The following is a 12,064-nucleotide window of genomic DNA, read 5'->3' on the forward strand; positions in this document are numbered from 1 at the left end:
TGTGGACCTCAGAAGAAAAATTTAGAGGGGTTGCATATGGTGAAGTGAATGAATGTTGAAGATGTGATGCCAATCAAGGTGGCTGCCTTGTCCTGGGCGATGTTGAGTTTCTTTCTTGTGATTGGAGCTGCACTCATCCAGGCCGGGGGAGTAGTCCACTACCCTCCTGATTTGTAGATGGTGGGTAGGCTTTCAGGAGGCAGGAGGTAAGTTGTATACCATTCTTAGCCTCTGACCTGCTTTTGCAGAAACATATTTAACTAGTTCTGAGGAAGGGTCACTGGACTTGAAACGTTAGCTCTGTCTTCTCTTGATAGATACTGTCAGACCTGCTGAGTTTCTCCAGCAATTTCTGTGTTTCATAAATGCAGCATGTGCAGCTTTTAACCAGTTTGGATTTGTTTTGAATTTTGTGAACAGGAAATAGCCTAGAAATGCTTAGTTGGGTTCAATTAAAAGTACCACAATGCTATATGTTGTCCTAAACGTGATGATGAATTAGTCAAAACCAAGCACGAAACAGAGGATTTGAAGGTAGAAGTTGGAGATATGGAGCAATGAGAACTAATTTATTGGTCACTAGAAATTTTAGCCCAGTGATGTTTGTATTGATGGCAGATTCTTTGTTGTGCATTACTTGACAGTGGCTGCATGTCTGCCATGTGTAAAATAGACTGGCTAAACTGCTATTGAGATTCTGAGTAAAATCAAATGGGACAATGTGAAGGAATTTGAGTTCAACCAAATTTCCACTTGTTGATGTTAACATACTAAAATGCTTAAAGTGCACCTATCCCTTGAATCCAGATTATTTACAATCATTTTGTTAAGAGATGGAGTGTCAAATGAAATACCCTTGTTATTGACCGTATCATTGATGAAGAAAGCACGGATGAAACAGGATACGGAAAACAATAAAGCTCTTCCATTTGGAAAATCTGAATTTGCACTTTACACACTTGAGATATGATTGTATTCCTTTAATTGAAGATAACCTCTGAACTAAGAAATTTAAGAAGTGTTATTGACATCAGACATAAAGATTTCAAAGACAAAAAGTCGATTGTGTTGAAATTACGGAGGCAATTTGCCCATCCACCTTCTAAAAGATTAAAACTAATGATGGGCTATAATATCATGTAATAGCTAAGTAATAGATACAAGATTTCTATGAAACCATTGTAGGATATCATTACACCCTTTAAGAAGTCCGCTGTTAGCAAGCAATTTCAATGAGATAATGGCTTGGATTCAAAGTGTGGGCCAAAGGATTAAAACATGTACATTTTTACATTTTGAAAACTTTGGCAATCCGATTGTATCAGGCATCAGTTTAAAAGAAAACCAGCAAAGATGAGAAAAGGAAAATCAGGTCCTGATAAGACAATAGAAAAGTGGTTAGGGATCAGATTTGGACTACTGGTAAAATTTCTCACTGATAATGGGGAGTGGGGGCAGCAGTATTTGCTCATGATGAATTCAGATACATTTGTGTGGATATGCACATAATATTAATGAATTTGGCAGCGGAGAGCCCTTTAGTAATGGGTAATGTGAAAGAAACAACGATAGACTAAATGGTTTGTAGGATTTTGGCAGATCAGCCAAATTGTAAATTATCATTTGCACTTGCATGGCATTGCAGATGCCATAAATTCATTGCGCTTGGTCAGAAGATTAGAATCCACATCAGTTTGTAGTAGGAATCCCAAAGATCCATCAGTGTCAAGTGATCAGCCCTCAGAATGGGGAAGGGCTGTAATTGGTTCAACTTTCATGAAGCATTTGAATTGCATGTGTTATATTGCATTTTTTCTAGAGCCTTTGAATACCTGGCATACCGACAGAAAATCTTTCATTAAGGCTGAATTTTCAGAAACAATTCAACAAGTCTTAAAGTGAGGCCATTGGAAACTAGCTTCCATCTGTGAAATCTGGTCATTACAAGAAAGACAGACTTCAAGAATGGAGAGGCCTCGGAATGGTTATCGATGAAGACAGAAAAATAATAATTGCATAGCATGGGAACCAGACTGTTTGGATGCACTTTTAAAGATTGCTTGGTATGGATTACAAATTTGCAGATTCTGAAGGAGTCGCAGAAAACAATGAAAAACCAAGTACTTAAAAATGTGTTGCTGGAAAAGCACAGCCGATCAGGCAGCATCAAAGCAACAGGAGAATCGACATTTCGGGCATAAGCCCTTCTTCCAGCAACACATTTTTAAGCTCTGATCTCCAGCATCTGCAGTCCTCACTCTCTCCTCGTTGAAAAACCAAGTACCCCTCAGACTAAAATGTTGCAGCTCTGAGGATCAAACTGCTATAAATGAGAGTTCCTCTAATGATGGGTAGTTCAGTTTTGATGATCAATAGGAGGTAATTGGTCCCAAAGCACAACTGATTTAAAAAGTGGATAGTAAAGTTAAATATTCACTTGGAGGAATGAGTTAATGGAGAAATGTAACTGATATACTTTGAGCAGGGAAGGTCACTGGAAAATATAAAAGCTGGCTGAAGGTACAGGATGAGGGGCATGAATTTAGGCCTGTTGATTGGGAACATGAAGTACAGACATGGAAGGAAAGAATTGTAGGCTTAAACACTGGGTCAGAGAGCAAACGTGCCTCTAGAAAGATATCATTAACCATTGACAGAAATTCTGTGAAGAGGAGGGGAATGTCAAACAGTTACAGAAAGAGAGGCAAGATGGAGATTGGAAGCAGAACATGCTGGAAATCAGTGGGTCATGGCAGCATCCATGAAGAGAGAGCAAGCTAATGTGTCAAGTCTAGATGATTTGCAACGTTAGCTTGTTCTCTGTCCGTAATGCTGCCTGACCTCTTGCGATTTCCAGTATTTTTTGTTTTCATTACAGATTCCAGCATCTGTAGAAATTTGCTCCTGTATTGAGGCAAGGTGTATTTAACAAGTATAAGAAATAGCATACAAAATAGGAATGTTACCAGGAGCGGAAACCTCTGTGATCAGGAAGTCTTAGTAGTCAGGGACAAATTAGAGGGTATATTAAGAGATATCAAATAATAAGAACTATAAAACTGGAGAGAATTTGGAAGTACACAGAGGAGATTGACTGACTGGGATAATTACTCCAATTACGTCGGTAGATATGCACAGATGAGGTGCCCTCTGGGAGATGTCAAGTGAAAGCAAGGCCAATGGTTGGGGAAACAAAGACTGGGAGCTCAGGCTATGAGAGTAGATTGACCAAAGGCAGGAAAACCAATTTTGAAGGTCTTATTGGCTTTGGTAGCAACAAATGGTTGGGAGGTAGATAAATTGATATTGAAACTGCATTTTTGCAGGGAGATGTGAAGAGTCATACCATTAACTCTGTTTCTCTCACCACAGATGCTGCCAGACCTGCTGAATGTTTCCAGCATTCTATGTTTGCTTGAGATCTCCAGCATCTGCTGTATTTTGTTTTTTATCCCCAGAACGTTAGCCTAGGGCTGTGGATTATAGTCTACTAATATTATAACAATACTACCAGCTACCCTTTAATAATGTTCATCATCAGAACACCTCTGTGTAATTGCAGCATTATAAATCCATTATAAACACTGCATCAATCTATTGAGCTGAGTTTGAATGCTGTCTTTTTAATTTCTAACTTATTTCCCACTCACACTTTCCCTTCCTGCCCCATCTAAAATATATTTAAATTTCAATGTTTACAGTAGGCAGAAAATCTTACCATTACATATGTAAATCTGAAATTAATTCTCCACTGCTCATTTTTAAAAGTAAAAATCAGATTACAAAAATCATGTAACCCTGTAGTTTTCTGCTTTCAAACTTCAACTGCCTCAGCAGAGGTCTCAAAACACTTGATTAAATTTCCTGCAGCTGGTGTTGAATTCAGGGATTGAGTTAAGCTTTCTGGCCAGCAGCACTGACTTTGGTTCTGTGAATCAAGAGAGGGTTGTCGTGATGACATGGTAATTGCATTGAAATTAAATCTGGGGTTGTTGAGCGGTCTGTTCTGCAGCTGATAGTGATAAGTTGTTTTGGAAAAGCAATGCCATTACCAGCTTTTACTTTTTTTCCTAAAAAAATGAATTGAGTGTTACTTGGAAAGAGTGCTAAGTGTGAAACAAAATTATTATACAAATGCACAGGAAATAATTGCCCAATGTCAAGATTCTGTCATTTGTCCCAAAGTTCAATTTGACAAGGGACTTTCAAAGGAAAATAAAACTGACAGGCCTTCCTCAAAAAGACTGAAAAGTTAAGACACAATGAAAATCGTGTGAGTGTGGACTACATGGATATCCTGCCTAGAAGTTTTCCAACCTTTTTTAAAAATTCATTCATAGAGTGAGGGCATCACTGGCCAGGGCAGCATTCACTGCCCATCCCTAATTACCCAGATCAGTTGAGAGTCAACTACATTGCTGTGGGTCTGGAGTCACTCATTGGCCAAGGATGGTAGTTTCCTTCCCTAAAGGACTTCAGTGTCGCTGATGGGTTTTTCCAACAATTGACTATGGATTCCTGGTCATCATTACACTTAATTCCAGATATTTATTGAATTCAAATTCCGCCATTTGCTGTGGCGGGATTTGAACCTTGGTCTGTAGAACATTACCTGGGTCTCTGGATTAAGAGTCCAGCAATAATGATTGCCTCCTTATAGGGCTATTGCGGTTTAATCTAAGTCACAGGCTACCTTTGTACCATAATATTGTGAGGCTGTGGAAGGAAAGGGAAATGCAGTGACAGAAGTGCATTTCTGTTTTCATGCATAGATAGCTCCTTTCATCTGAACGGCCAGGTAGCATTTCTGAAAAGCAACTACTTAGAAAGAAAGCTATTACAGTTGGACAAGAAATAAACCTCTCAGTGCAGTCACATTTAACACTAAGCCCTTATGATCGATTAATCCCAAATGAGGACTGCAGTTGAATTTCAGGAATAATCTGTAAAAATATATGCAAATTGAGAGACCATAAAAGCTTCGGTATATTCAAAGAAGTTTAGGAATTAAAATTGATGTTTGCCCATTTCTCTGAACTTGAAATGTAAGTTTTTGGAATCTAAGATGATATGATTTATTTTCTTGCGGCTTCAGTAAACTGTAGCTTTTGGGCTCCAGTTTCATATTGCCGTAGCAATTGCTTCAATGTTTAATTTGATCAATGAGAAAAAATCCAAAATCTAAGCAAAACAGGAATGGGCTCAGCCAAATTATGATCTGGGGAATAGGATGTCACGGTTTGAGATTGGAAATTTTACCAGGTAGCTTTCACCTCAAGTTATTCGTTTTTGGAGCATAGCAGCAGAAAAGCAAGAGGAGGAGAAAGCTGCTATTTTTAGCTTGTCTTACACCCCAGTCTCTCTTCTATGTTTGCCAGAGTCTTTTTATTGTGCAGACCAGTGCTGTGTCTTTTCAATGCCCTTAATTTGGCAGGTTATTCTGTCTATTCATGATTTTGCGTGATTTGACTGTTCACCATTCACATCAACTATCAGTTTGCTGTTTAAATAGCTGGTTGGCCCATTCAATGCAGTCATACCCCTCTACGACAGACACGTCTCTTCGTTATCTCCCACCCCTTTTCTTCCAGCCCCACGAAAATGGCAGATTATTTTTCAGTCTTCAGCTCCGATGAAGTCTGCGAATCCAAAATGTCAACCTTAGTGAAGATGCTGCATACTCCTGGCATTTTCTGTTTTTATTTATCGCTATGATGTTGTCTCAAAAGTCATCGCAAATAACAGAGCACTCATTGCAATTTTGCTGTGTGACGACCTTTAAAGACGGGAGTAATTGGTTTAACCTAATTTACAATACTTGTGAAAAGCTTTTTTTAAAAAAAAGTTATCTGAATACATTTTCCCGTGGAGCCAATGTTATTGCTTCCAGCTCACAGAAGGCAGTAATTCACCCTTGATTGACATTGCCTTGTCCGGCCAATCACTGAGTCCAATTAAATCTATATTGTGCAATTTATTAAAGTGCTTCCAACAAATGTAATGAATAGGTTAGAAGAAAACAACCTGTTCCCATTATTTGGTTCAATATTTCTCCTGCCTGTCTTCTCTCTCAAAAAGGATGAAAGTAGTATGATGATTCGTTTTGGACTGGTGATTTGAAAGGCACAGATATGAGGTTAGACAAGTTAAAAGTAATTATTCATTTTGTGCAATTTTTGTCAAGTTGCAGTATAGCTTAGGAGATAAAATGGCTTGCAGTCTACAGTGCCTTTAGCCAAGTAAATATTTTGATTTCATCAGTGTTGTGTTGCAGGAGTTGTGGCAGTCAATTTGCATACAGCAAGTTCTCTCAGACAGCAGTTATGGCTACATTTAACCAGACTTTGCAGCGTAAGTTTTAATCAGCGATAACTCTCCGATTTTTTAAATCATGCCAGGCATCTTTTATATCTGAAGCAAAAGATGGTACTTCTAGCACTTGAAATCTTTAGCACTCAACTGCTAGATTCTTGTGCTTGAATCTCTCTGGAATGGAAGTTGAACCTACAGTCTTATGACTCACAAGTGAGTGCAACTACCCACTGAGATGGTGCACAGTGCCAATTTGTGGGCAACAACTTATCCACTCCTCTGCCTTCTGCACCACACTACACAAGAATTGACTGCAAGTGAATCACTGATTTTTTTTTTTCACTCAAGGATAGAAACAACTTGACTTTAGATGCCAGCTTTTATTATTTACCAGTGTTCCAAGGTGCTCAACGATTAAAATATTACTCCTGTCTATTTAGTCCTTCACGTCTCTGCTGGAAATTAATGGCATCTGCATTAAATAAGCTCATTAAAGAACCTCTGAATGAGAAAGTTGCTGCTGCAGGCACCACGTCAAAAATGTTACCTCAGCTGACAGTTCAAGTCGCCATTGATTGTCAGAGGTAGCATCCTTCACGTGAAAAGTTGTTGTGTAAGGTACTTGGACATTGACATACAACAGGTCCCACAATGGTGGAGGTCACATTTCGAAGTGTTTTGGTTCGTGCTACCAGCTCTTCTTTGACCATTACTACTGTTTATCTTGTATCCATCTGAACAACTTTTCATGTGAGGCATGCTACCTCTGATAATCAATGGCACCTGAAGTGTCAGTTGAGGTAAAATATTGACGTGGCGCCTGGAGCAGCAGCATTCTCATTCAGAGGTTCTTTTAATGAGCTTATTTAATGCAGATGCAGCTTACTAAAAGCATAGGCATGAAGGGCTAAATAGCCTCCCCCTATGCTATAAAGATCCTATGACTCTGTCTTCAGGCAACTAAATTGATCTTTGCCACTTGTCTGCATTTTGATTGGGTTGAAATTCCTAATCAACATGTTGGGCTTTGTTAGAGGCTAGGCCAAGTACAGAGAACCATGTTGTCAACTTTATGTTTTTGAGTGATAGCTGAAGTCCTGGTGAAATGAATATTGGAGAATTGGGATTGATCACAAACTCTGCCCTCAAAGGACAAAGGACAGAACTTTCAAAGCACACTTGTACAATTCATTTCAATTGATGACATTTTTACAGTGTTGCACCAATGGAAGTTTTTCTCCTTTGCTGCCAACAGATCTGGATATTTTCCAACAATCTGTTCAGACAAATGTTGACACGTGTCTGGGACAGGTGAGACCAGAACCAGGGGTAGGGCCACTCCCACCACATCACAGGAGACTTTGGCCACAGCTGAACACTGGATTTGAGTAGTGCATGTACTTTTGTTATATTTTATAGCGTTCACACTTGAAGGACATGAGTTAATCACTGCAAAATCATTGAACATCTTCAGTAAATAGATTTTATTATCCAAAGCTACGCAAATAGGAAACACATGAACATGCATTTTCTGCTCATGTTCTCAGTGGGTGGATCTCATGCGAGGCAATTTTAATTTCTGTTTCCTTTCTGGTGCCTAAACTATTTCAACATAACAACAGGTTTGTACATATCTGAAAACAATGAGCAGATAAAAATCATGCAAATGCCAAGTATTTTTCCATTGATACCAACATTTGTAGGATTAGCATTATTCTTCCATTCCCTTACAATAAACACTTTCATTCTGTTTTTCTCCTGATTACTTGCTGTATTTGTATACAAACTTTGTGATTTATTGACCAGAGTGCCCAGATCCTTCTGTATCCCCGAGTTCTGAAATATTTCTCCACTTAAATAATATGCTGTTTTACTATTCTTCATGTCAAAGTAGACAGGTTCATCATTTCCCACATTATATTCTATCTTGCAAATTCTTTCTCACTCCTTTCAACTTATCCATTTCCCTTTTGTAGATTTTCTACCTCCTTTTGAAAACTTACTTCCCTACCTATGTGGTATCACCAGCAAATTTAGCTGCCATACATTCAATCCCTACATCCAGGTCAATGATACAGATAATAAAATTTGTGATACCATCCTGTGGCACTCGGCTACTTACACATTGCAAACAAAAATGACCTTTTATCCCTACTTTCTGCTTTCTGTTAGATAACCAATCCTGGATCCGCACTTGCGTAGTATACTATAGACAATAAGCCGTACTTCGTCAAATGTCCTTTAGATAATTAAATACACCACATCTATTAGTCAAGTATGATTTGCCTTTTAAGAAACCATTTTGATTTTGCTTGATTGCATGAATAAAATGTCCTTCCATTAGATAATCTTTATTTATTTAAACAAGCATAAGATAAAAACGAACATAATGTATAAATATGTGGTGATATATGGCACAGAGGCAAGAAGATCCTGATATGAATGACTATGTTGAGTAAACTGATCTCAGTTACCTTGCTTTGGCATCCTAAATTGAAACTTTATTGCTGGAACAGCACAGCAGGTCAGGCAGCATCCAGGGAACAGGAGATTCGACGTTTCGGGCACAGGCCCTTCTTCAGGAGATCCACCCACTGAGAACATGAGCAGAAAATGCATGTTCATGTGTTTCCTATTTGCGTAGGAAATATAAAACAGCATATTATTTAAGTGGAGAAATATTTCAGAACTCGGGGATACAGAAGGATCTGGGCACTCTGGTCAATAAATCACAAAGTTTGTATACAAATACAGCAAGTAATCAGGAGAAAAACAGAATGAAAGTGTTTATTGTAAGGGAATGGAAGAATAATGCTAATCCTACAAATGTTGGTATCAATGGAAAAATACTTGGCATTTGCATGATTTTTATCTGCTCATTGTTTTCAGATATGTACAAACCTGTTGTTATGTTGAAATAGTTTAGGCACCAGAAAGGAAACAGAAATTAAAATTGCCTCGCATGAGATCCACCCACTGAGAACATGAGCAGAAAATGCATGTTCATGTGTTTCCTATTTGCGTAGCTTTGGATAATAAAATCTATTTACTGAAGATGTTCAATGATTTTGCAGTGATTAACTCATGTCCTTCAAGTGTGAACGCTATAAAATATAACAAAAGTACATGCACTACTCAAATCCAGTGTTCAGCTGTGGCCAAAGTCTCCTGTGATGTGGTGGGAGTGGCCCTACCCCTGGTTCGGGTCTCACCTGTCCCAGACACGTGTCAACATTTGTCTGAACAGATTGTTGGAAAATATCCAGATCTGTTGGCAGCAAAGGAGAAAAACTTCCATTGGTGCAACACTAAAAATGTCATCAATTGAAATGAATTGTACAAGTGTGCTTTGAAAGTTCTGTCCTTTGTCCTTTGAGGGTAGAGTTTGTGATCAATCCCAATTCTCCAATATTCATTTCACCAGGACTTCAGCTATCACTCAAAAACATAAAGTTGACAACATGGTTCTCTGTACTTGGCCTAGCCTCTAACAAAGCCCAACACGTTGATTAGGAATTTCAAGGAATTTGAAGAAGGGCCTGTGCCCGAAACGTCGAATCTCCTGTTCCCTGGATGCTGCCTGACCTGCTGTGCTGTTCCAGCAATAAAGTTTCAACTTTGATCTCCAGCATCTGCAGACCTCACTTTCTCCTTTGGCATCCTAAAGTCAAGCTAATGCTATAAGGGGGGAAATCAATCAAGGTTCCGAGCTGAATCATTGCTCATGGATATCTGTTGGAAAATGCAATTACTTGGAAAAGATTCAGACTCTGTCTGTTGCATCTCATGCTTTCCCTGCGTTCGTGGAACTTGAAAGCTGACAATCATTGAATTTGTTAACATGTGGAAAAATGGATCATTTGGTAGGGAGAATGAGAATTACTTCTGTCATCATCAGCGTTGATCACAACATAGTTCTGTGCCTTCAAAACAAGAGATGAAATTCACCCATGTTGGGGGAACGAGGCTATGAAAATCTCTGAAATTAGGATAGGTTGCATCATAGCAGTATGAAAACCTGGCAGAGGTTGTGAATGTTGTCTTGCCTGTAAATGCATTGAGGGAAGCAGTACTTCAAATGATGATAATCCTCTACTCCGTTTATTTCAGTAGAAATATTTTCAACTTGGCTCATATACTGCAAATAAAGAGAACTTAAAACCAGTTGCATCTTCAGCGAGAGCGAATTGCGTTTGTCTTAAGGTATGTCATCAGGTCACCAAGCTTGAACCCCACTTTATTTTGAACTTGAAACTAACCAGTTGCTTTGTATCACAATGAGCACTTGTTGATTCCAACCTGACAAGTTTGAGTGTTTGCGTTTACAGGCAAACAGAATTATTCTAATCAAAGAAGAGCATCGCTGAATGATGCAGTATGATGGTTCTGTCAGCACCCCCAATTAACCCCACTATCCTCTGCTGTTATTTCATAGACCTGAAAATGTTTCCTCTTAAGGATTTCTCAATTTTAACTTATGTTAATATTGCATCTGTGAGCAGATGATAACAGCTCACTGCCAATTTTTATTTTCTCATGTCACCTCTGCTCTCTTGCCAATCTTGTTAAATCTGTATCTGCTGTTTACCACCTTCTGCTCCTGGAAATAGCTCCTTGAAATGTACTCTGTCACAATCTTTCCTGATTTTTGAACACCCCTATCTATCTTCCCTTAACCTCAAGGAGACCCATTGTGATTTCTGTTGTCTCTTCAGATAATCAGTCATTTATCTCCAGTGCGATTTGACTAAATCTCTTCTACATTTTTCTGAGCATCTTCCTAAAGTGTTCTGACCAGAATTAGCTACACCTCTCCAGATGAGGCATATGTAGAGTTTTATGAAGCTTGACTGTTTGTTTTGTACTTTGCACCTGTATTTATAAAGCCTTGGATTCCATGTTTCCTTTTCACAACTCTCTGAATTTGTCCTGTCATCTTCGAAGACTTGTGTGCATGTCATCTTGATCTCTCTGTTCCTGCTCATTCTTTCAAACTTTCTACTTCATTTCATTATCTTGCCAAAAGGAGTCACTTCACATTTCTTGCATTTGAATTTCATCTGTCACAACCCTACTAATAGCTCACCAGAGCACTTGCAGGAATGTGTTGGAATAGAATTTAGTGTTCCAATTACAGGGCTGGCTGAACAGGGTAGGCCAATGAACTAAGGAGAGCAAACGAAGAATAAAATATATGTGCCAAGGGAAATCGGTATTTTAAAATATTAAGCACAAATGATCATGGTCAACAAAAGGTAATGGAGTGTAAATTTAAATGCATGTAAAACGTGCATTAAATCTTAGTAAATTGTCAGTTAATTTGTGGCTATGTATGTTATTTACTCTGTAATTCACCCATTTCAGATTTCCATTACCGTTTGTTGAACTATGATTTTGTTCAATGGGAGATATTTTCATTTTTCATTTCCTACTGTCTAGTTTTAAATGATATTTCGAACCACAAAGTGATGGTGACATTTCTCTGCTCTTGATGAGATATCCAGAGCCAGTGCAAGAAAAAATGCACAGAAGTATACATAATACATTTTGTTCTTTGTTGTGGAAAAAAAGATAATGCCAACAATGATGTCTCCCCATCTTTCTTTAGCTTCTATGATGGCTTTGACCTTTCCAGTTCTATTGATGGTTGACCAGTTACCAAGAAGGAGAATAACAGAGCAGTCTATCAATCAGGGCAATACATTTGGTGAGTCATTTACGTATTTGTTTCTTTTTGTGGATATCTCTCTAG

The 12,064-nt window shown here is 38.5% G+C and overlaps 1 long non-coding RNA gene across 2 annotated transcripts in view; it reads left to right on the top strand.

Annotated features, from left to right (window-relative positions):
• Positions 1–12,064, top strand: part of LOC122543135 (uncharacterized) — a 164,961-nt gene that overhangs the window by 5,062 nt on the left and 147,835 nt on the right. The window contains exons 2-3 of one of the 2 annotated variants that reach the window (XR_015754873.1): positions 10,423–10,515; positions 11,921–12,019. This is a non-coding gene — a long non-coding RNA (uncharacterized LOC122543135). The remainder of the gene's footprint in view (positions 1–10,422; positions 10,516–11,920; positions 12,020–12,064) is intronic. The other variant, XR_015754874.1, reaches the window with a different exon arrangement.

The sequence above is a fragment of the Chiloscyllium plagiosum genome, unplaced genomic scaffold (genome assembly GCF_037043375.1).
Source record: "Chiloscyllium plagiosum isolate Xiang-an unplaced genomic scaffold, Cpla_swu_hap1 HiC_scaffold_48, whole genome shotgun sequence".
NCBI lineage: Eukaryota > Metazoa > Chordata > Chondrichthyes > Orectolobiformes > Hemiscylliidae > Chiloscyllium > Chiloscyllium plagiosum.